General features: G+C 61.0%; 1 protein-coding gene across 2 annotated transcripts in view; it reads left to right on the forward strand.

The window, feature by feature from the left end:
* Positions 1–1,541: 1,541 nt before the first annotated feature.
* Positions 1,542–19,060, forward strand: part of MGAT3 (beta-1,4-mannosyl-glycoprotein 4-beta-N-acetylglucosaminyltransferase) — a 30,912-nt gene continuing 13,393 nt past the window's right edge. The window contains exon 1 of one of the 2 annotated variants that reach the window (XM_067698143.1): positions 1,542–1,696. The gene's annotated coding sequence lies outside the window, so the exon portion shown is untranslated. Of the gene's footprint in view, positions 1,697–12,229; positions 12,962–19,060 lie in introns of those variants that run through there. The other variant, XM_067698144.1, reaches the window with a different exon arrangement.

Genomic DNA, 19,060 nt, shown 5'->3' on the forward strand with positions numbered 1-19,060 from the left:
CCATCTGGGGTTCGGGGAGGAGAGTGACCTGCTCAAATGAATGTTGAAGAAGGGGCCACCTGGCTGCTTAGCAAGAATGGATAAAGGTGGGCCCGGAGCACCTGGAGTAGGAAGACCAGCAGGAGGTGGCTCCAGAGGTCCGTGGGGCTGCCCTTGGGAACATGTGCTGGGACCTAGCCTTGAGGCATCTCCCCGCCCTGCCCTGCTCCCCTTTGCCGATGGTCTACAGTGGTGCTGCTGTATACCCAAGATGCCTTGCACACACGGGTGGAAGTGAATGCTCAACGGGACCCCCAGAGCGGAAGCTTGAAGCCCACCGCCCCGGAAGGGCAGGAAGCACATGGAGGGTGCCTCGAGCCCGGAGCAAGAGCGTTAGGGGCCAAGGTGTGAAATGGTGGGCGCTTGGAGAGCTAATGCTGGCCGCGTAGCAGGAGAGGACGCCCAAAACGTGGGCAGGGCCAGTGGGCTTTGAGTGCCCGCTGCGGGGGGAGGGGAAGTTTCCGCCCGGAGTCAGTGGGCCATGCCTGGGGGAGAGGGAGCACACAGTTGTGTTGGTCATATGCATGGATGGAGGGGGTCAGAAGGATACAAGTAAGCCAAGGCCCAAGGCCCACAGGCCAGTGTACGTCGGGGAGCTTTACCAACACACAGACCTGTGTAGACGCAGTAACAGGCCCAGCGCTATGCGCGCACCACAATACAAAACCAGGCCTCTGCCCACGGTGGTCGCAAATGCGTATATACATCATCACAGACGCCCAGGGCCTGGCATGCACACAGTACAAGACCTAGAGGCCTCTCTGCACACGGTCACAGATGTGTGCGCACAATCACGATCCAGGTACACACAGGCACAGCCCCAGGGATCCACGCCCATGCACACACGGGAACAGACCCGGGTACACGCTGCAGGTCACACAGACCCATTCACACTGCAAAACAGACACACGCATCCAGGCGCACACAGAACCGGACACGCAGACGCATGCACATGCCAGACACACATACTCTCCGACCCGCTCCGCCTCCCATCGCACACACACAACCGCACAGGACGCACCGGGCAGTGGGCCGGCGCACGCACGGTCACAGGCAGGGGCGCGCGCGCGCACGCGCGCACACACGCGCACACACACACACACACACACACACACAAACACACAGACACACAATTTGATCGCACGCGCGGGAGGCGCGGAGCGGCGGCGGCCCGAGACTGCGGTCCGAGGCACCCCCAGTCCCGGCGCTGCGAGCGGAGCCCGGCTGGCGGCGGAGGGGAGGGGGCGCCGGTGGGGGCGGGGCGGGGGCCGGAGCCGCCCGAGCCCGGAGGGAGCGGCACCTCTGCGCTCGGCGCTCGGGCCTCGGCTCCGCACCCCCCGCGCGCCTCCCGTGGGGCCCTCCCCGGCGCCGGTCTGCTCGTCGGGCCGCCGCCGCGGCCCCGTGGTGCAGGCAGGCGGCCGCGCCTGGCCCGCGGGACGGGGTGGAGGTGGGGGCGGGGGGCGGGGGGCGGGGATCGGGGCCGGGCCGGGGCCGCGCCGCCTGCGATGCCGGGCGCCCGCCGCAGCCGCCGCCGCCGGAGCCCGGGATGGGGCGAGAGGTTGCGGCGGACGCCAGCATCTCCCCGCCGGGGGCCCCGGGGGCCGCGGAGCCGCCGCCGCCGCTGATGCCGCCGCTGCTGAGACCCGGCGGGCGATGGGTGAGTTGACCCTGGCGTCCTGGGGGCCCGAGCCGCAGCCCCCTCCATCCCTGCACTCCGGCCCTCCGCCTCCATCTCCGCGCCTCCTCCTCCGCGCTCGCTGCGCCCCCAGTCACAGCTCCCACAGACCCTCTCCCTGAGCGTGACCTTTGGGGGCGGGGGCGGGAGAACTACGCTGGGGGGCCGGGGTGGGGGGCCGAGATGACGGGCGGATGCAGAGGCGGCTACTCAGTTCTGGCGCCCCCTCCCCCAACCCGGCTGCTCAGCGGAGCTTTCCGTGGCCCGGGAGGGCAAAGCCTCATCCCCTCGACCCTCCACCCCCGGCCTGGGCTGGGGGCGTCCCCGAGCCTCGGGGCTGGAGCCAGGCTTTGTGCGCTGCGCCCCCGACAAACCTCCCGCGCGGCGCGGCAGTGGGGGTGGGAGGCCTCAGCGCCCGCCTTCCCCCATCCACCTCCCCCCACCCCGGGTGGCGGCGGCGGCGGCGGCGGCGGCGGCGGCGGCAGCGACAGGGGCCCAGGCGCTGTCTGGGTGCTGGGCGGGTGCGGAGGCCGGGACCAGGCAGAGGGGAGTGGGGGAAGAACCCCAACCCTTCCTGCTGAGGGGGCTCCCGCTCTTTCCACTTCACTGCCCAGGGCGGCGGAGGCAACCAGGCTGGGGGAGGGCGCTATAAATATCTGCAAATAATGAGTTCTGAAACCGGGGTGGGGAGGGGAGTGCACCTGGGTTATAGTGGGGGGGGGGGTGTGCCTGAGCTGGGGTGCCAGAGAGGCAGAGATGGGTCTCAGCCAACCCTGGTGACCTGAGGTCGGGTGACTGTCTAGGCTCTAGAAGACTTCCTAGAAGGGGCGTGGGCAGGGACACTACCTCAATGAGCTCTCTCCAGGGTCCCCCAGCACTGCCACTCTCCACCCCAGAGCACTCCTCTTCACTCCTGGGCCACCAGGCCAGACCTTCCTTGATGGGGGAGTTGCGGGCACTGTTGTGTCACCTCCTGGGCAGTTACTAAAAATCCAGGCAACGGGCCAAGCCTGAGGATGGAGGGAAGAAGACAAGTGCCCCCCCCCCCACCTGGAGGAGCTGGGAGTTCTGTGGGGTTATCAGTGCTAAAGAGATAGGCACAGGGTCCTAGGAAAGTTTGAAAAAGGGGCTGCCAGTCCAAGGGGGAGAGAGAACTTGCTGGGAAACATAAAAGGAAGCTGGAAGGGTTTGTTGGTGGAGAAAGTGGGAAGGGCATTCTGGGAGGAAGGATGGCATGAGCAAAGGCTCAGAGATGTGAGTATGTGCTGGGAGATGGAGGTGGAGGGATGGTCAAGCACTGCGTCAGGCCAAAATCAGAAGCCAGATGAAGAGGGGGAGCCAGGGCTGGAGGGAAGGAGGGCCAGGTGGAGGCGAGATGGCGGGTCACACCAGGGAGCTGGCACGAGGACAGCACAGTGAGGGGTGACTTGACTGGGATAGCGCCATCTGGCTCAGCTGCCCCCCTTCCGAGGGTCTGCCCAGTGCCCTTGATGTGGTCAGGGCTGCTTGACCCACACTGGCGATCCCTTTTACTGTGGAAGCTGGACCACCTCCGGCTGGGCAGCTTTCAGAACCTCAGTTTCCACATCTGTCACATGGGGAGAATCCTCCACAGAGTTGTGGCGAGGACTGCATGAGATGCCGCATGCCGCACCTGAGAAGCACTCGGGAAGCGCTGGCTGCTGCATCCGTATTTTTACGTGTAAAACAGGGACATGGATACCAGCTGGCGGGCCACGTCCACTTCATGGGTGACGGTGAGGATCCCGTGAGGGCTGGATGTGACTAGGAGGTAGCCGAGGCCTGGGGGAGCTGTATGTCCATGTCCTCCTTCTAGGAGGAGCAGTGAGGAGTGACCAGGGACAGGGTGGTCTGCACAGACAGCCTCCTCTTGCCCTCGTGGGCACCCATCACCTTCTGGCCCCCAGCCATGCCCATCAGGGGGCTCTGCTCTGCTCCCCAAGGCCAAAGCCTCTTTGTTCCCCACACCGCATGGTGCACCCCACTCCCAGCTAGCTCTAGTCTACCACATGGGGACCAGGGCTCCCTTCCAGAAGTTTCTTCAGATATTCTGACCAACAGACATGATGTCCTCCTGTGAGGGGCACTGTGCCAGGCAGCCAGGTGGAGAGGACACAGGCCTTGCGCCCCGGAGATTGGAATCTAGTTGGCCAGCAGATATCCCTGGGCACCCATGGTCTGCCTAGCTCTGTGCTGGCTGCTTGGGGGTAGGTATTGAGAGTCTCAATAATTGTGCCATGAGGCAGCCAAGTGCAGAAGTTAAAAAGCAAGGATTCCAGATCCAGTGGCCCAGGTTCGAATCCTGATCCTGTCACTTCTTACCTTGTGACAGTGTACTAGTCACTCTGCCTCCCTGTGCCTCAGTTTCCTTGTCTCTAAAATGGGGATGATGCACATTATTGCTATTTGAACAGCCTGGTTCCGTTTCCATTGGGCATTCGCTGCCCCCCTCCCTGAATGAGTCTCCCTCTTCGCCCCTGCTTCCTCAGAGACTACACAGCCTGCCCCCGTAGATGTGTCGTCCACTTCCGCGTTGTCTTCGCCTCTGTCTGTGAGTCCCCATGGGCCAAAGCCTGCCTTTCTGTACCCACTGCTTGAGCAGGGGGCAGTGGTATGCCGGCAACTGGGTCTCGAATGAGCTGGGGTGTAACTGATTCTCAGCCCAGGGGAACGGCCCTGCTCTTCCTTCCACCCATTCCTCCCCCTTCTCCATCCCTAATGGAGGACGCTGACCCTCCACAGGGCAGCCTCACTTGCAGCAGAGTGGTCACAGGGACCTTGCTTGTGCCCATCTTCCAGAAGGGGAAAGAGAGGCTTCAGGAGCGGGTGGGAACTTCTCAAGGGCTGGAAGCGGGCCTGGGGGGTGGGGGGTGGAAGGGTAGTGGCCCACGGTCCTGTGGTCTAGAATGGGCTGACAAGGGGGCCCAAGGTTTTGCCCGTAATCCAAGAAGTTAACAGAGTCCCCAAATACTTTTCCTTGCACTGCTGAAATTCCCCCGTTGGCTCACTTATTTTCATCTTTTCCATAAAAATAAAACTGGAACAATAAGAATCATTCACACACCTAATTACTCTGTGGTTTCATGAATTTAGAGCTTGTTTGGCTAAGACTTTGGTTCCCACTGAAGTGGGACTCCTTGGGGTGGGGTGGGGTGCAGGGTGAAGGCCAGGACAGAAGGTAGGAGTCTGTGTGGACACTGGGGCCTCCTAAGGGCCCAGCCTCTGGCTACCTCTCTAGGCAGGCCAGGAACTTCCCAGAAGGAGCAGGCCAGACAGCGTCTGGTTGAGGGAGGGTGGCCAGAGGCAGTCTCTGAGACTCTGGTTGAGAGACCCATGATGGAGGACTTTCCAGTCATAATAATTTGCTGTTATTTATCGAGCGCTTACTGTGTGCTGGGCACTGGGCCAAAGCACTTTGTCTGCGTTCAGAGATGCCTCTAACTTCCCTCGAGGCAGGAGCTACCAATATTATTATCCCATTTGGCAGTTTGAGGCGGCCTGGGGCCCAGGGACGGGAAGTGGCAGGGCTAGGATTATATCTAGCCTGTAGGACCCCATAGCTTCATGGGGCTGCCTGTTTAGGCCCCCTCAGTCACCCAGAGGTGGCTGCTGTCTGAGGCTTGGGTGCCTGAGACAGCTGCCTCACCCGTGTCCTGGCCTCCAGGCCACCCGCTTCAGGGTCCTGGTGCTACTTCCTTCCTTGCCATAGTCCCGGGGCCCTGCCTCACCTGGGCAGCTTGGGGAAAGTATGTATTTCCCGGGCCTCACCCTGCCCTGCTGAGTCAGAATCACACCATGGGAGGGAGGGCTGGAAACCCGGATTTGAATCCCCTGGGGATTCAGAGGCCTGTGGACTCCAAGAACCACTGCTTAGCCCCATGAATTCCAGGATGAGACCCCCGCCCTCTGGGACCCAGATCCCTATGACTCAGCCCCCTCCTGTGTTCTCGGCCTCCGCTCCACCCCCAGCCTCAACCCAGCTCTGCACACACTATGCCATGCCCCCTGCCCGCTCCTCCCCTCCCCCTGCCCATTGCTTTTATCCCAGCACCTGCTACTGCCGCTTCCTCCAGGGAACAGGTCCTGGGCTGGCTGTGGAACCCCCAGAGCTTGCTTAGTACTTTGGACAAATCCCTCGTCACCACTCTCCTCTTGTTACTGGGGACCAGCACACAGTCTGGGTGAACCGTGGTGGCCAGGGAAGGGGGACCAGGGAGAGCTGCCCATTAAGGCGGGGGACTCGTTCCTGGGCTGGGCACACAGGCACTCCCTGGGGGCTGACACCATGCCTCACACAGAGGAGGCACTCGCGAAGTATTTCTTTTTTTTTTTAAATTTATTTATTTAGTTAATTAATTTATTTTTGGCTGTGTTGGGTCTTCATTGCTGCGTGCGGGCTTTCTCTAGTTGCGGCGAGTGGGAGCTACTCTTTGTTGCTGTGCGTGGGCTTCTCATTGCGGTGGCTTCTCTCGTTGCGGAGCACGGGCTCTAGGCGCGCGGGCTTCCGTAGTTGTGGCACGTGGGCTTCCGTAGTTGTGGCTTGCGGGCTCTAGAGCACAGGCTCAGTAGTTGTGGCGCATGAGCTTCCTTGCTCCGTGGCATGTGGGAACTTCCCGGACCAGGGCTTGAACCCTTGTCCCCTGCATTGTCAGGCAGATTCTTAACCACTGTGCCACCAGGGAAGCCCGAGAAGTATTTCTTTAGTACTTGTTGAATGGTAATTTTGAGAGTGGAAGATGAGGGCCACTTCCGGAAACAAGGCAGATTGGCTGGTTTAGGTGAAAGATAGAGAAGGTGCCTTCTCGACCCATCGCCCAGGACTGTGAATGTTAATGGTCGTAACTCATATTTACGGCAGAAATGGGAACGAGATGCTGGCGCTTTCTTGCGTGATTTCATTTCAATACCTCAGGAGCGATGCACCAGCTCCCCCAGCCAGACTAGAAATCCAGCTTCCAGCTTTCCTCTCAAGCCTTTTCTGCTGCTGTCCCTCTGTCCAGAATGCCCTTCCCCTCCTCTCCTGACCCATCCTTTAAGACTCCTTCAGGAAGCCACGCCACACCCCTACCCCAATGGCAAGGCTGATCCTCCTCGCTAGGGATTTCTGCCTGTCCGTCCCCATGGGATGAGACCCGTGTGCAGGACAGGTCTATCGAGGGTCTGGCAGGGATGCCAGTGGAGTGAACAGAGAGGACTGGGTCAGGGGACTCGTGTGCAGGTCACCAAGGGACAGCAGTGGGGTTGCTTTGCTGTTCCTTGTGTCTAGGTGGCAAAGGGAGGGGATTCTGGGAAAGACCAAGGGACCTCCCGGCGCAGCTCCTGAAGGCAACTGGAAAGTGCAGCCCAGTCGGTGACTGTCACCTCAGTCCAGAGAGGGGGCCATACTGGGGAGCTTGGGGCCACCGGGGAGCTGAACCGGCTCATTTCCCAGAGGGAAGATTGGATCCCGGGGTGCTTGGCACTGACCCAGACCTTTGTGGTCTGTAGGAGGAGAGCCCAGGACTGTGGGGCTGCACCCCACACCCGAGGGGTGTTTCTCAATGGGGTCCAGGTTAGGGAGTGGATGAGAAGGAGTCAAGGAGAGCAGCATCCCCAGGGCTCAAGTCTGCCCTCTGGTCCTCCGGTGTGGGAGACAAAGCTCCTTAGGAAAAATGTGTGTTGCCCCAAAGCTGGCAGGAAATCCATGTCAATAGCTCATTCCAGCAAAAATGTGCACAGGAAAAAACTCCGTAAGAACTTAAGCCAAAATGTTAGCCCAGGGGGTGGTGCGATGGTGGGTGGTATCATCCTGTTTCTTTCGCTGTGACGTCCAGATTCCCTAGAATGTATGAGAAACCTTTATAACCGGAGAGATGAAGTAGTATTCTAAAGGAGAGAGGTAAGAAAAGGTGTCGTGGGCTTCCCTGGTGGCGCAGTGGTTAAGAATCCGCCTGCCAATGCAGGGGACACGGGTTCGAGCCCTGGTCCGGGAAGATACCACATGCCACAGAGCAACTAAGCCTGTACGCCACAACTACTGAGCCCACGTGCCACAACTACTGAAGCCCATGCACCTAGAGCCCATGCTCTGCAACGAGAGAAGCCACTGCAATGAGAAGCCTGTGCACCGCAACAAAGAGTAGCCCCCGCTCGCCACAACTAGAGAAAGCCCGCGCACAGCAGTGAAGACCTAACGCAGCCAAAAATAAATAAATTAACTAATTTAAAATAAAAAAAAAAGAAAAGGTGCCGTGAGAACAGCCACCTCCCCATATTTTGGATTCTGGGGTCACTGCCTGTGGGCAGCCTCCAGGGGGACTGGCTGTGGGGTCTCAGGGTGGGAGTTGGCCCGTCCCAGGCACATACCCCAGAACATGTGCACCCGTGGCAAACAGCTTGCGTCTCTCTCATTCCTGGAAATCGGGTCAGTGAGGGTCCAGGCCTGGGGCTACTGGGATGCAGCGCCCCGAGAATTCCGTCCCAACCTCTGACTTCCTATGGCGCCAGTCCGGCCTTCGCTCCTCTTCTCCCATGTACCCCACTTTCCAGCCTCAGGGCTGTATGCTGGACCCTCCACCTGGAAAGCCAACCCACTCCACCCCAGGTGCTGCCACCCACCCAGGAAGCCATTCCTGCCCCTTCCAGCCAGGGGTGACCCCAGAGCTGTTGGCTTTACCCCCACACCCCTGTGCCCAGTGGGTGTGCATCGCCGTTGACTGCCCTCCTGACGGACTCCTGCCTCGAAGTGCCTTTCCGCAGTCCTGCAACGTGGTCAAGTTCTCCCCTGTGGTAATAGTATTCCTAATCACAGCTCAGCCCTGAGGCCGGGTGGGGACTCAATCTCTGACTCCTCCATGACCCCTGGCTCTGTCCCTGGTACAAAGCACTCATTCATTCATTCAGCACTTAATCACCGGTGCCTACTATGTGCCAGGGGCTGGGCTAGGTGCCAGGGCACAGCTCTGCCGACTGCAGGGTGTGAGCGTGTCTGTTTTTGTGCATTTGTGTGTGCGTGTGTGCGTCACCAGCACGTGCACACAGCAGGAGCAACTCTGTCATATGAATGCGTGTCCCTCAGTCTGTGCCCGTGTGTAACCGTGCCAGTCTTGATCATGCCTAGCTAATTCATTCAGCAAGCGTTTATTGAGTGCCCACACGGGGGTGCCAGGCCATGACCCTGAAGATGAGTGTCCCAAGGTCTCTGCTCTTGGGAAGTGCCCATCTTGTCAGGACATCCCAGTGCAGACTGGTGGGGACGGTGGCCAGCAGGGGTGGGGGTGGGCAGGATGGCATCCTGGAAGGACGGGGAGAAGGGTGAGGAGGGGCACTCCTGCCCAGCTGTGGGTGTGCTCTGCGATCCCCCGATGGCCCTGGGACCCCAAGCTGACCCTCCTTGCTGGTTTCACTGCTCTGAAGTGCTCCTGAAGGCTGATGGGGCTGGAACACGGAGTTGTGGGCTGTGAGCCCCGCTGCCAGTGCAGGGAGGAGAGTACAGTGCCCTGAAGAAGTAGCATGTGGGCTGGAGAGCCAGGGCTGCAGAACTTTCCATGAGAGGAGAACCTCGGGACCAGACCCCAGAACATAGCACCTAGAAGTGGAACCCCTCAATTCAGAAGAGAGAAACTGGATTATGGAATTGGAGGGGGGAAATGGAGCAGCAAACCTAGAATGTGGCCTGGAATGCGGAGCACTGATATCAGTCAGAGCTGGAAGGTCAAGTCCGTGCCCCCGGGGGTCAGTGGGAAACTGAGGTCCAGAGAGGATGGGGCGGTCCTGCACCTTGGTGAGCAGCAGTGGGCATGCACGTGGTCTCTGCTGAGCCAGGCCCTTCCCATGGCCTGCTGGTACCTGACCTTGGACAAGGTATGTCCCCTCTCTAAGCCCCGGTCCCCATCTGTGAGGTGGGCTCGCGAAGATGAGCTGAGATGAAGCGCATCATCTGGGAAGGGGGCGCTGCTCTGGGCGCCCAGGGTCTCCTGGGAGGTTAGCAATTGCTGAGACTGGGACCCCAGCCACCTGACCCCTGGAATGACCTTCGCACCTGTGGTGATGCTTCTGTCACTGCTGCCCCACCGTCAGTGGGAAGTTTGAGCACTTGCAGGCCTGTTCCAGAATGCTCTCTGGATCCAGCGGTGGGAAGGACTAAGTAATTAAAGAAGCAAGAAGAGATTGGCGGCTTCCATGAAATTAAGGAGCGGGGCCCAGTGCCTGCAGCCCTGCGCGATGGCCCCCTGCCATTTGGTGAGGGCTCACTGAGAGTCCCTGGTGGGGACTGACCCAAGGAGGCTATGGCCCCTCGCAGGCAGGGGCGGACAGAGAGTAATCGGGAAGGGAAAAGAGAAAAGCCTCATTGTTCAGCCTCGAGGAGGCTCACTGGGTGCCCAGAGCCGCAGAGCCAACCAGCTGTGCACCTGCTCCGTCAGAGCCACTCCCAGCAGGAGGTTAATTGTGCTCAGGTTCCCAGGTTGCGGGAGCCACAGGCTCTGGGCCAGGTGCAGCCCCACATCCCTCCGAGGACCCTGCAGGTGGTGTTACCAGCCTCCCTTTAATGGCTCAGCAGACAGGCCTGGAGAGGGTAGGACTTCTGCTTGGGGCCACAGAGCTGTGGGTGGCAGAGCCAGGGTTCAAGCCCATTTCTTCATTCAGCAGCGGCTGCTCGAGGCCAGGCCTGGCTCTGGGCACTGAGCACACAGCGGTGAGCCTTGGTGGGGAGGATCCTAACCTGCTCGAAGCCATTGCTTCATTTTCCACCTTCTTCCTTCCCGTACTGCCTCCCAACCATCAGCCATCACGTTGCTGAGGACTGAGGACGGAACCGTTCCCTTCAGCACCACCAGCCCGTTGGAAGGGACCCTTCGAATTCACGTAGATGCGCCGCTTCCCTGGGGCGTGCTGAGCCCGAGGTCACGTGGCAGGCAGGACTGGGACCTGCAGGCACTTTTCCAGGCCCCAGACCAGGCCTGAGAGCCTGGCGGTATTGACTGAAAAGTGCAGGTGTGTGGATGTGGGAGGAAGGTCTTTCATTCATTCAGCAAACCTCTGTGTCAGGCGCTGTGCTGGAGCTGGGGACCAGGGGAGTGGGGGGCAGGCCAGGGTTGAAACAGCTCGGCTCTTTCCATAGCCTGGGGTCAGGGAGACCTGGAGGAAGTCTAGTTCAGCTGAACCCTCCCCAGACCGGCATGGGGAGAGGGAGTGTAAGATTACACAGAAACATCGAGCCTCCTGGAAGATCTGGACTTTATCCTGAGGACACGGTTCTCAGCTAGGAGGGGCAGCGCCAGATGGGGCTTTTGCTTGGCTCACAGGCACCTGGCTGGAGTCCCCTTGGGAAGGCCACTCCTGTTGTGCAGGTGAACATTGGTGGTGGTACCACCAGTGTGGAACAGTGGCACAGGGAAAAGGGTGGGGCTTGTGAGGTATCGGGGCATGGAATAGACAGGCCTAGTCATGCGGGGTCAGTGAGGGAGGATTTAGGGTGGTTCCTGGGCTCCTGGCGTGGGCGGCTAGGTGGATGGTTGCACCCCTGACGGGTTCCAGAAGGAGGAAAGTTGGTAATGCCCGAAGCTGTACAAGCATCCTGGGTGCCAGGCTCAGGTCACAGGTTATCAGCTCAGGTTGTTGGAACAACTGAGCAAGTTCTTTGCGCCCTGTCTTTTTTTTTTTTTTTTTTTTTTGCGGTATGCGGGCCTCTCACTGCTGTGGCCTCTCCCGCCGCGGAGCACAGGCTCAGCGGCCATGGCTCACGGGCCCAGCCGCTCCACGGCATGTGGGATTCTCCTGGACTGGGGCACGAAACCGTGTCCCCTGCATCGGCAGGCGGACTCTCAACCACTGCGCCACCAGGGAAGCCCCCCCCTTTTTTAATATTGATTGATTGATTGATTTTTGACTGCATTGGGTCTTTGTTCCTGCGCACGGGCTTTCTCTGTTTGCGGCGAGCGGGGGCTACTCTTCATTGCAGTGCGCGGGCTTCTCATTGCAGTGGCTTCTCTTGTTGCGGAGCACAGGCTCTAGGCGCGCCGGCTTCATAGTTGTGGCACGCGGGCTCAGTAGTTGTGGTGCACGGGCTTAGTTGCTCTGCGGCATGTGGATCTCCCAGGACCAGGTCTTGAACTCGTGTCCCCTGCATTGGCAGGCGGATTCTTAACCACTGCACCACCAGGGAAGTCCCTTGCGCCCTGTCTTGCAGTGGAGGGTTCTAGGCATGATGGGAACTGACTCTAAAGCCCAGGTCCCCACCCTCCCTGCAACCTGGCCCAGATCCCACTGGCTCTGCTCTTCTCTTCCCTTACCCAGCCAGCACTCGGGCCTCCCACATGCACAGGTGTACCCACCACCTGCCGCCCTGTACATGTGGGGAGGTGCCCGTGGGAGTCCTTCCACTCCTACTGCCTAGGAACACGGGGGCCAACCTCTGCCTCCACCCTGGGCATGGGCACCGCTCCGCCCCCCACGTGGGCACTCACCCACCCCTGCCCCCCAGGGGGCAGCACATGGGACACAGTCTCTCCAGCTATCGCTTGATTCTGTCGCCCACCCTGCATCCTGCCTGTGCTAGAGAAAGCTCCACGAGGACAGAGGAGGGGTGGGGTGTGCCCTCCCCTCTCTTCCCCCACACTCAGGCCTGCTGGGCTGGAGATGGAGCTGAGGCTCCGAACTGAAGTGGCCCTTTGTACATTGTCCCTGGAGGATGGGCGAGCCTGGCAGGAGGGGCTGGCACTGCTGGGGCTGCCTGGGCAGGACGGCGCTGATCTCAGCAGGGCTGGGGGGCCTCCTCTGGAGCAGTGGAGGGAGCCCTGCTAGGTGTGGGTGTGCACTGGCGGGCCTGCTGCCTCAGGCACCCCCAAACCAGATGATACTTGCCACCAGGGGTCTAGCGTCACTTCTCATATGAGTTCCGTCCTCATTCAACAGCTGTTTATGGAGCTCCTGCTCTGGGCCAGGCTTTGTCCTAGGGGGTGGGGAGTAGCAGTGACCGATGACTGGGGCCCATGGTGACCCTGCTCTCATGTTGTTGACATTCCAAGCGAGCAGGGTGTGGGTGGGGGAGACAGACCACTAACACATAAACAAGGAGACAGATAGCTTCAGCAGTGAGGAGTGTTGTGGAGCAGATGACCTGGGAGGGGACGGCCCCTTTAGCTGGCTGGTCAGGAAGGCCCCTCTGAGCAGGCGGCTGGCATGTGGAGATCTGAGGGAAGGGCATTCCAGGCGGAGGGAACAGCCAGTGCGAGGACCCTGAGACGGGTGAGCCTGGGGTGTGGAAGGGCTGGGAAGGCAGGGACTGTGGCTGGAGTCAAGTGGACAAGGGAGGCGAGGTCAGCAAAGATGCAGGGACTGGGCCTGTGGGTGCAGAAAGGAGTTTGGATTTTATTCTGAGTGTGATGAGGGGTCTGCGCAGAGGGATGTGGCCTGATGGGGAGTCGCAGTGACAGAATTGGTGGGCTCAGTGCCAAATGAAAATGCAGGGCCCCTTGTTCAAAAATTAAGAATTTCAAGACAGAAAATAAAGGGAAGGCGGGGCCGGTGAGGAGGAGTAGAGGCATTTTGGAGGGAGGTGCCAGTAGGCCTAGCAGCGCCCCAGCCGGGCCATCCAGGCACGTGGTGAGGCTGTGTGGAGAGCCGGCATGAGCTCAGCCTCGGAGATCAGAGGACTGGTCTCTGTCAAGGTGCTTTGGGCGTTACCCCGTTTAATTCTCCTGAGGTGAGGGGCTGGGATGATCCCACGTTGTAGACGGGGACTCCGAGCTCCAGGGATATTGAGTGACCTGCCCAGGATCACACAGGGGGGCGAGAAGGCGCAGGGGCCGGATTTGAGTACAGTTCCGCTGGAGTTTGGATTCCAGGGAGCTGCTGCCCCACTGCTCTGTCATTGAGGGCTCTCGCTCCTGAGAGATGGGGCTGGGGGCATCTCACATCGTGCCGGGCCCAGAAATGAGTTCTTGTAGAGGCACAAAGTGCTCAGCTCCGACCTGACTGGGCTTGTTTTTCCTCACTGTGAGTCTGGGAGGTGTGGGTGTTCTGATTTCCATTCCACAGATGTGGAGACTGAGGCAGGGCAGGGCTGGCCTCGGCCCCTGGACTTGTCTGCTCTGGCCGCCCTCTCTTCCTGACGGGCCAGGGTGGGTCATTTGGGTCTGGAAGGCCGAGTGGCTGGGAAGTGGGCCAGGAGCTGCAAGCCCGAGGTGCAGGGGTCTCTGGGGGGGTTTCCTCCCCACTGGCCCCAGTGGGCTACGTAAGGATGTGAGCCATAGGCCTGCGTGGGGCGGGGCTCCGTCCACATTCGCTGAAGGACTGGCAGCGTGTTACTGTCATGAACTGGAAGAAACCGGGTTCTTCTCAGTCCTTCAATCAGAAGCTCTATTAATGAGTAATAGTCTGCCCAAGTCACCACTGCAGCCTCCTGCTGCCTCGGCTCCACCTCGGCTGGACCCTGGCCTCCTCTCCCTTCCTCCTTTCTCTCCCTTCCGGCACCGGCACCGCACGCCGCCCCGCCTCTCCCAGCCCTTTCCCTGCAGAGATGACCCAGCCCCTGGGCCCTTGGGACGTCCCCCTACTTGGGGGTGTCCTCTCAACTCTCCTCACTCGGGCCTCCAGCCACCCTACTGGCTGGGGCTGATCCTATGTGACAGAGGGAGACACTGAGGCACAGGGGGGCTGCAGGGCAGGCAGACAGACCAACAGGAAGTTTCTCTCCCGAGCAAGCTGGGTGGAGGCGCCCCTGCAGCGCGCGCCCCCGGGAGGCGAGGGCTAAGCTGCATTGTGAGGAGGGGGGAGGAGGGGGGAGGAGGAGTCCCAGGGGTGCGGGGCAGTGTGTTTAAAGGCCTCTGATGCATCCCACCCTCCAGCAGCACGAATGCTGGCAGCTCTGCCGGCCAGCCCCCTTCTGCGCCCGGGCCTGATTTACTGCTTCACCCTCTCGGGAGGACCCCGGAGAGGGCCATTCCTAACACAGAGAACTAATGCCTTGCCAGTGGTGGACTTGGACGTGGAGCCAGGCAGTACGGTAGCCGTTTGGGGGTCTCCTCTGAGCCCTCTGATTTCTCATCCCTGGCCAGCCTCTTTTCCCACCCCCGGAGAGCTGGGCCCCCGTGCGGGTGAACGGCCCAGGTTCTCCTAGTGGGCAGAGTCGGATTCAGACCCGGGTCCCCCAGCTCCTCTCCCCGCCCCCAGCCCCCGCTTTGTTTGAGCCACTGGGTCCCACCAGTGGAGCGAGTTTGCTTCTGAGCTCTTCTGCGTGGACCTCCGTGTCCCATCCGCGTCCCGCTGGACGTGCCCAGCAGCACCTTGGGAGTCAGGGCACAGGTCACGGTGAACTTCTGCCCAGAGAGCGAGCAGGGAGAGACTCCAAGAGGAGTTGGGCTCGCGGTCTACTGAGCGCAGGGCACCGACAGGCCCCTCACCTGTGACACGGAAACGCCGGGTGCCCTCACCTCCTTGGCTCCTGGCTCTGGGGAGCGGCTCCCGCAGCGGGAGGCTGCCTTGCCCTGCCGCTCGGTTAGTGTTTGTACCTCGTGGATAGAGGTGAGGCCACCCGGCTGGGAAGAGGTGGAGCCAGGAAACCAGCCCTGATGAAGGGCAGAGCTGGTGTCAGGCCAGGCCAGAGTTGGCTCACCGCATCGCCACCTAACTGCTGCTGCCTGCGCTCAGCTTGGGGGTGGGGGGACAGCCTCCAGGGAGAAACAAGCCATATAGGCCGGGAGGGGGTCGGGAAGCACGGTGCAGCCGCCGGGATGGGACACTACCTTACCTGTGGCGTGCCACGCCGGACCCGAGGCAGGTACTGGGTCAGGTGAGGGGAGGGTGGGCCTGGGGGTTCCAGGGAGGTGCCAGGCAGAGATCAGGGTGGGGTGGTGGGTACCGCGAGGGCCCAGGGGCTGGTCGGCCACTCTGCTGCCGCCTAGAGGGTGAGTCAGGCTGGTCACTCAGACTCTGAACCCCCCTCCTCGCCTGTGACGGTGATGGGGGCTCATGGAAGGATCAGATTAGAGCTAAAGCACTTAGTGCCCCTGCCAGAGAGTGGCTCTGGGATAGGCCTCAGGTGGGCGCTCTTCTTCCCCCCACACGGTGACAGGCTGGTAGGGGTGGCCACGGGCGCGGGGGTCTGTGTGTCCCCAGGCCATACGGCCAGGCCCAGCTGGCAAACTGCAAGCAAACAGAAACCCCTGAGTGGTGGGTGCAGGCGGTGTGGGGCCCTCTCTCACTGTCTCTGAGCTCCAGGCCAGCAGGGCTAGGGAAAAAGTAAAGGGCAAGGTGGGGATAGAAGTTGAAGAGAGGGAGGGTGTGGGCAGGAGGGCAGTACACATGGGCAGGCGACGACCCCTGGCAGGGGTCTGCAGGAGTCAGGTCCCCTAAGGAGCTTCAGGCCGCCAGAGCTCCTGAAGTCCAGGCCTGGCCTCAGAAGTTTCTCGACTTCTTAGAGCACCAGACCCCCTTCAGGCTACTGGAGACCCCGACACGGGACCCTGTCCAGGTTGATCTGTTCCCATTGGAGTCGGTAGGGGATGGGAAAGGGCTCTGGGGCTCCTTCAGCCTTTCAGGGAACCCTGGGTTTTGTGAAATGCGTTTTTTTTGTTTGTTTGTTTGTTTTTGCGGTACGCGGGCCTCTCACTGTTCGGGCCTCTCCCGTTGCGGAGCACAGGCTCCGGACGCGCAGGCTCAGCGCAGGCTCAGCGGCCAGGGACGCGCAGGCTCAGCGGCCATGGCTCACGGGCCCAGCCGCTCCGCGGCATATGGGATCTTCCCAGACCTGGGCACGAACCCGCGTCCCCTGCATCGGCAGGCGGACTCTCAACCACTGCGCCACCAGGGAAACCCTGACATGCGGTTTTAAGTCAATGCAGCCCAGCCTTGAGAGTGCCACGGGGGAAGGGGGCGCTCACACTGTTCCAGGGGGAGTCGGGGGTGGGGTGGGGCGGGGAAGCTGCCGGCAGAGGGGTTTTGGGAGGGTGCAGCTGTCCTGGGCACGGGGCTCTGGTGGCTGGTCTGGGCGCATGCCAGAGCCAGGGAGGACTGTGACCCACAAACGCAGGCCCACGGGCTCCTGCTGGGGGCCGGGGCAGACGTGCAGGGGCCTTTGACCCGGGCTAGGCTCAAGGCAGCAGCCTAGACTTTGTGCGGGAAAGCCTGAATGAGAAGCCGCAGCAGTGGCGTGTGGGTGTGAGTCCTGCTGCTGCCAGCTGAGTCTCAGGCAGGTCCCTCAGCCCCTGTGCCCCTCTCCTCCTGCCCAGTTGCCTTGAGGATAATGGAGTAAGGCCAGCTCACGCAGCGGCCGGCACCCGCGGCACTCAGTAAGTTCCAGCTGCCCTGAAGAAGGCGGTGGTGATGGACGCGCCCTCTCCTGGGAGGAATGTTCCAGGCTTGCTGCTCTCCAGCCCTGCCCAGCCCTGCCCAGCTAGAGGGTGTAGCTGTGTTGACCTCAGTAAAGAGGTAAACTGAGGCCAGCTCAAAGAGGTGAGGACTTGCAGTTTGGGACAAGCAAACTGGAGCCAACTATGAGCGAGTCTGTGGAGGGTTTGGGGCAGGTCGTATTTACGGGCAGGGACTGTAGAGGGGAGAGTTCAGGGAGGGTTTGTTAAAATCAGAAACAAAAGGAGACCAGCCTTAAAAACTTCTTGAGCAGACAGGACCAGTCTAGTCACACAAACAAAGCTCAGGGCTTCCCTGGTGGCGCAGTGGTTGAGAGTCCGCCTGCCGATGCAGGGGATACGGGTTCGTGACCCGGTCCGGGAAGATCCCACATGCCGCGGGGAGGTTGGGCCCGTGAGCCATGGCCGCTGAGCCTGCGCGTCCCGAGCCTGTGCTCCGCAACGGGAGAGGCTACAACAGTGAGAGGCCCGCGTACCGCATAAAAAAAACAAACAAAGCTCATCTGGTCCACTTTGTGAGACCAACTCGACCTGGGTCATCTCCCATTCTGCCTCTGGCAAAACTTTCCAAGGGTTTTAGGAGGCAACCTCTGATCAACCCTCCAATCCAAGAAAACCCCATCGCTCTCAGTTTTCTGGAAATCCGGCATTTACGGAAATCAAGTCTCCTGGTCTTTAAGTTTCGTCTCCCTGAGGGCACATGCGTGAGACTCCCTTTTACATCCTCTGGTTCTATTTTAGATGAAAATCTTTCGCAGCAGCCTTGGTCTTGCTGACCAAGATGGGGTGCCCGGGCTTCTGCCTAAGGAGCCCCTGAAGTGTGGGGAGTGTCCTTGCCACTCCTCGAGGCCCTACACCCCCTCACAAGACTTGGGGCCCCTGCTTTGCTGCCGCTGCACTGGGGTTCCCGACACACAGGCCCAATGCCTGGGCCGCTGTCCCCACTCTGCGCGGTGGCTCCCTCTTGACCTTGGGTCTCGGCTGAAGTGTCCTCTCCTCGGGAAGCCCTCCCTGATGCCTGGCGTCCTCTGTTGGCCGGTTCTCTCATTTGTCCTCTGTCCCCCACTGGACTGAGCTCTGTGAGGACCTCATCCCCCCATCTTGCTCCTGCTGCACCCCCAGCTCCACGCCCGGGACCAGTCTGCTCTCTCCACCCACCCCAGGACAAGGCAGAAGCACAGGCGGCCCGACCTCGGTCCTCATATGCCCGCAAGGCCCTCTCACAGCCCCAGGGTGGCTTCCCTCCAGCCTGGCCCGGCGCCCCCAGATCCCCGTGCCTGAAGTTCCGCGGTAGTGCTCCTTGCTCTGGCTTGTCCCGGACACTCACTGAACGTCTGTCTGTCTGGGCCCCGGGCCGGGCGTGGGGAGCGTGGGCCCCACCTGGCTTGGAGAATTCACAGTGTGGGAGCAGAGGCTGGCGAGGCAGGGGACCAGCCCAGTTGCTGCTGAGGTTTGCCGTGACAGGGCAGAGGCAGGGGCTGGAGGAGGCGGTCCGGTGGTGCCCGGTCACATGGAGGGGGGGTTAGGGTTAGGGCTAGGGCTGGGGCACCTTGGAGGGGTGCCGGATTTGGGAACACCTGTTCTCAGCGCCCACAGAGCCCTTTCTGTGGGGTGTTTGTATGTCTCTGCGTCTAGCCCCTCTCCTTGTCCCCAAGGCCACCCAGGAGTCCCTGCTTCCACCTCAGAGGCCTTGGTCTCCCTCCTCCTGTGACAAACGTTCACCGTGTGCCCCTCACCAGCTGCTGTTTCACGCACACTTCCTGTTCCAGGCACTTTAGACACGCGGACCGCTCACCACAGCCCTGTGACGTGGACGCCATTATAGCCCCATTACACTGATGAGGAAGCCGAGGCCCAGGGAAATGGCGAGGCCCTGCCGTCTGGCTGCAGGGTCTGGACACTGCCTCAGGTGGCCTCTGTGCAGATCCAGGCCTAGGTCCCGCCCCCAGGCTTGGGGCGGCGTGTGTCCCGGCCTCGC

The sequence above is a fragment of the Pseudorca crassidens genome, chromosome 11 (assembly GCF_039906515.1).
Source record: "Pseudorca crassidens isolate mPseCra1 chromosome 11, mPseCra1.hap1, whole genome shotgun sequence".
Classification (NCBI taxonomy): Eukaryota; Metazoa; Chordata; class Mammalia; order Artiodactyla; family Delphinidae; genus Pseudorca; species Pseudorca crassidens.